This window comes from Teleopsis dalmanni, chromosome 2, assembly GCF_002237135.1.
Source record: "Teleopsis dalmanni isolate 2A chromosome 2, ASM223713v2, whole genome shotgun sequence".
Classification (NCBI taxonomy): domain Eukaryota; kingdom Metazoa; phylum Arthropoda; class Insecta; order Diptera; family Diopsidae; genus Teleopsis; species Teleopsis dalmanni.
The window spans coordinates 244,173,214-244,179,434 of NC_051847.1; positions in this window are offsets into that span (position 1 = coordinate 244,173,214).

The following is a 6,221-nucleotide window of genomic DNA, read 5'->3' on the forward strand; positions in this document are numbered from 1 at the left end:
GACCAAATCTACAAGGAGGCGTGATTATATTTATTTTTTTGGAATTCTGTGTGAAAGTTATAAATTTTTTTTGGTTGGTTATTAATTTCTATTTTTTTGGGGCCCTTAAAATGCCTTAATGGTCTTAAATGTTATATAAACATTTCACTTTCTCCGATCGAATAGGGTTATGTATAAATTTGGTTTTTTATTTACTATTTTAATTAATTAATAAATTGGATCCTTTTTCTATAAATTAAGGAGTACCAATATCTTATTCAATCTTCAATCTGGAATACAATTTAGTCAACATTCCAACTTATATTTTTTTAAGGTAAGGAAAATAGTTTTTGAAATAAAGTAAAATAAATTAAAATAAGTAACTCCAACAATATCGACAATTAACTGAGTTCAAAAATTTAAAGAATAGCGCTTTGATTGATAAATTTTAACTTTAAATTTGATTCCATTAGTGAAAATCAGAAAGGAATTTATATTGACCAAATCTACAAGGGAGGGTGCCTTAAATGCCTTAAATGTCTTAAATGTTATTATAAACACTTTCACTTCTCCGATCGAATAGGTATGAATAATTTGGTTTTTATTTACTATTTTATTAATTAATAAATCGGATTCTTTTTCTATATTAGAGAGTACCAATATCCTATTCAATCTGGAGTACAATTTAGTCAACATTCCAACTTATATTTTTTTTAAGGTAAGGAAAATAGTTTTTGAAATAAAGTAAAATAAATTAAAATAAGTAACTCCAACAATATCGACAATTAACTGAGTTCAAAAATTTAAAGAATAGCGCTTTGATTGATAAATTTTAACTTTAAATTTGATTCCATTAGTGAAAATCAGAAAGGAATTTATATTGACCAAATCTACAAGGAAGGGTGCCTTAAATGCCTTAAATGTCTTAAATGTTATTATAAACACTTTCACTTCTCCGATCGAATAGGTATGTATAATTTGGTTTTTATTTACTATTTTATTAATTAATAAATCGGATTCTTTTTCTATATTAGAAAGTACCAATATCTTATTCAATCTGGAATACAATTTAGTCAACATTCCAACTTATATTTTTTTTAAGGTAAGGAAAATAGTTTTTGAAATAAAGTAAAATAAATTAAAATAAGTAACTCCAACAATATCGACAATTAACTGAGTTCAAAAATTTAAAGAATAGCGCTTTGATTGATAAATTTTAACTTTAAATTTGATTCCATTAGTGAAAATCAGAAAGGAATTTATATTGACCAAATCTACAAGGGAGGGTGCCTTAAATGCCTTAAATGTCTTAAATGTTATTATAAACACTTTCACTTCTCCGATCGAATAGGTATGAATAATTTGGTTTTTATTTACTATTTTATTAATTAATAAATTGGATTCTTTTTCTATATTAGAGAGTACCAATATCTTATTCAATATGGAATACAATTTAGTCAACATTCCAACTTATATTTTTTTTAAGTAAGGAAAATAGTTTTTGAGAATAAAGTAAAATAATTAAAATAAGAACTCCAACAAATATCGACAAATTAACTGAGTTTCCAAAAATTTAAAGAAATAGCGCTTTGATTGATAATTTTAACTTTAAATTTGATTCCATTAGTTGAAAATCAGAAAAGGAATTTATATTGACCAAAATCTACAAGGAAGGGTGCCTTAAATGCCTTAAATGTCTTAAAATGTTATTATACACTTTCCACTTCTACGACGAATAGTATGTATAATTTGGTTTTTTAATTTACTAAATTTTATTATTTAATAAAATCGGATCTTTTTCCTATATTAGAGAGTACCAAATATCTTATTCAATCTTCAATCTGGAATACAATTTAGTCAACATTCCAACTTATATTTTTTTAAGGTAAGGAAAATAGTTTTTGAAATAAAGTAAAATAAATTAAAATAAGTAACTCCAACAATATCGACAATTAACTGAGTTCAAAAATTTAAAGAATAGCGCTTTGATTGATAAATTTTAACTTTAAATTTAATTCCATTAGTGAAAATCAGAAAGGAATTTATATTGACCAAATCTACAAGGAAGGGTGCCTTAAATGCCTTAAATGTCTTAAATGTTATTATAAAAACTGTCACTTCTCCGATCGAATAGGTATGAATAATTTGGTTTTTATTTACTATTTGATTAATTAATAAATCGGATTCTTTTTCTATATTAGAGAGTACCAATATCCTATTCAATCTGGAATACAATTTAGTCAACATTCCAACTTATATTTTTTTAAGGTAAGGAAAATAGTTTTTGAAATAAAGTAAAATAAATTAAAATAAGTAACTCCAACAATATCGACAATTAACTGAGTTCAAAAATTTAAAGAATAGCGCTTTGATTGATAAATTTTAACTTTAAATTTGATTCCATTAGTGAAAATCAGAAAGGAATTTATATTGACCAAATCTACAAGGAAGGGTGCCTTAAATGCCTTAAATGTCTTAAATGTTATTATAAACACTTTCACTTCTCCGATCGAATAGGTATGTATAATTTGGTTTTTATTTACTATTTTATTAATTAATAAATCGGATTCTTTTTCTATATTAGAGAGTACCAATATCTTATTCAATCTGGAATACAATTTAGTCAACATTCCAACTTATATTTTTTTTAAGGTAAGGAAAATAGTTTTTGAAATAAAGTAAAATAAATTAAAATAAGTAACTCCAACAATATCGACAATTAACTGAGTTCAAAAATTTAAAGAATAGCGCTTTGATTGATAAATTTTAACTTTAAATTTGATTCCCTTAGTGAAAATCAGAAAGGAATTTATATTGACCAAATCTACAAGGAAGGGTGCCTTAAATGCCTTAAATGTCTTAAATGTTATTATAAACACTTTCACTTCTCCGATCGAATAGGTATGTATAATTTGGTTTTTATTTACTATTTTATTAATTAATAAATCGGATTCTTTTTCTATATTAGAGAGTACCAATATCTTATTCAATCTGGAATACAATTTAGTCAACATTCCAACTTATATTTTTTTTAAGGTAAGGAAAATAGTTTTTGAAATAAAGTAAAATAAATTAAAATAAGTAACTCCAACAATATCGACAATTAACTGAGTTCAAAAATTTAAAGAATAGCGCTTTGATTGATAAATTTTAACTTTAAATTTGATTCCATTAGTGAAAATCAGAAAAGGAATTTATATTGACCAAATCTACAAGGAAGGGTGCCTTTAAATGCCTTAAATGTCTTAAATGTTATTATAAACACTTTCACTTCTCCGATCGAATAGGTATGTATAATTTGGTTTTTATTTACTATTTTATTAATTAATAAATCGGATTCTTTTTCTATATTAGAGAGTACCAATATCTTATTCAATCTGGAATACAATTTAGTCAACATTCCAACTTATATTTTTTTAAGGTAAGGAAAATAGTTTTTGAAATAAAGTGAAATAAATTAAAATAAGTAACTCCAACAATATCGACAATTAACTGAGTTCAAAAATTTAAAGAATAGCGCTTTGATTGATAAATTTTAACTTTAAATTTGATTCCATTAGTGAAAATCAGAAAGGAATTTATATTGACCAAATCTACAAGGGAGGGTGCCTTAAATGCCTTAAATGTCTTAAATGTTATTATAAACACTTTCACTTCTCCGATCGAATAGGTATGAATAATTTGGTTTTTATTTACTATTTTATTAATTAATAAATCGGATTCTTTTTCTATATTAGAGAGTACCAATATCCTATTCAATCTGGAGTACAATTTAGTCAACATTCCAACTTATATTTTTTTTAAGGTAAGGAAAATAGTTTTTGAAATAAAGTAAAATAAATTAAAATAAGTAACTCCAACAATATCGACAATTAACTGAGTTCAAAAATTTAAAGAATAGCGCTTTGATTGATAAATTTTAACTTTAAATTTGATTCCATTAGTGAAAATCAGAAAGGAATTTATATTGACCAAATCTACAAGGAAGGGTGCCTTAAATGCCTTAAATGTCTTAAATGTTATTATAAACACTTTCACTTCTCCGATCGAATAGGTATGTATAATTTGGTTTTTATTTACTATTTTATTAATTAATAAATCGGATTCTTTTTCTATATTAGAGAGTACCAATATCTTATTCAATCTGGAATACAATTTAGTCAACATTCCAACTTATATTTTTTTTAAGGTAAGGAAAATAGTTTTTGAAATAAAGTAAAATAAATTAAAATAAGTAACTCCAACAATATCGACAATTAACTGAGTTCAAAAATTTAAAGAATAGCGCTTTGATTGATAAATTTTAACTTTAAATTTGATTCCATTAGTGAAAATCAGAAAGGAATTTATATTGACCAAATCTACAAGGAAGGGTGCCTTAAATGCCTTAAATGTCTTAAATGTTATTATAAACACTTTCACTTCTCCGATCGAATAGGTATGTATAATTTGGTTTTTATTTACTATTTTATTAATTAATAAATCGGATTCTTTTTCTATATTAGAGAGTACCAATATCTTATTCAATCTTCAATCTGGAATACAATTTAGTCAACATTCCAACTTATATTTTTTTAAGGTAAGGAAAATAATTTTTGAAATAAAGTAAAATAAATTAAAATAAGTAACTCCAACAATATCGACAATTAACTGAGTTCAAAAATTTAAAGAATAGCGCTTTGATTGATAAATTTTAACTTTAAATTTAATTCCCTTAGTGAAAATCAGAAAGGAATTTATATTGACCAAATCTACAAGGAAGGGTGCCTTAAATGCCTTAAATGTCTTAAATGTTATTATAAAAACTGTCACTTCTCCGATCGAATAGGTATGTATAATTTGGTTTTTATTTACTATTTGATTAATTAATAAATCGGATTCTTTTTCTATATTAGAGAGTACCAATATCTTATTCAATCTTCAATCTGGAATACAATTTAGTCAACATTCCAACTTATATTTTTTTAAGGTAAGGAAAATAGTTTTTGAAATAAAGTAAAATAAATTAAAATAAGTAACTCCAACAATATCGACAATTAACTGAGTTCAAAAATTTAAAGAATAGCGCTTTGATTGATAAATTTTAACTTTAAATTTGATTCCATTAGTGAAAATCAGAAAGGAATTTATATTGACCAAATCTACAAGGGAGGGTGCCTTAAATGCCTTAAATGTCTTAAATGTTATTATAAACACTTTCACTTCTCCGATCGAATAGGTATGAATAATTTGGTTTTTATTTACTATTTTATTAATTAATAAATCGGATTCTTTTTCTATATTAGAGAGTACCAATATCCTATTCAATCTGGAGTACAATTTAGTCAACATTCCAACTTATATTTTTTTTAAGGTAAGGAAAATAGTTTTTGAAATAAAGTAAAATAAATTAAAATAAGTAACTCCAACAATATCGACAATTAACTGAGTTCAAAAATTTAAAGAATAGCGCTTTGATTGATAAATTTTAACTTTAAATTTGATTCCATTAGTGAAAATCAGAAAGGAATTTATATTGACCAAATCTACAAGGAAGGGTGCCTTAAATGCCTTAAATGTCTTAAATGTTATTATAAACACTTTCACTTCTCCGATCGAATAGGTATGTATAATTTGGTTTTTATTTACTATTTTATTAATTAATAAATCGGATTCTTTTTCTATATTAGAAAGTACCAATATCTTATTCAATCTGGAATACAATTTAGTCAACATTCCAACTTATATTTTTTTTAAGGTAAGGAAAATAGTTTTTGAAATAAAGTAAAATAAATTAAAATAAGTAACTCCAACAATATCGACAATTAACTGAGTTCAAAAATTTAAAGAATAGCGCTTTGATTGATAAATTTTAACTTTAAATTTGATTCCATTAGTGAAAATCAGAAAGGAATTTATATTCACCAAATCTACAAGGAAGGGTGCCTTAAATGCCTTAAATGTCTTAAATGTTATTATAAACACTTTCACTTCTCCGATCGAATAGGTATGTATAATTTGGTTTTTATTTACTATTTTATTAATTAATAAATCGGATTCTTTTTCTATATTAGAGAGTACCAATATCTTATTCAATCTTCAATCTGGAATACAATTTAGTCAACATTCCAACTTATATTTTTTTAAGGTAAGGAAAATAATTTTTGAGATAATATAAAATAAATTAAAATAAGTAACTTCAACAATATCGACAATTAACTGAGTTCAAAAATTTATAGAATAGCGCTTGATTGATAAATTTT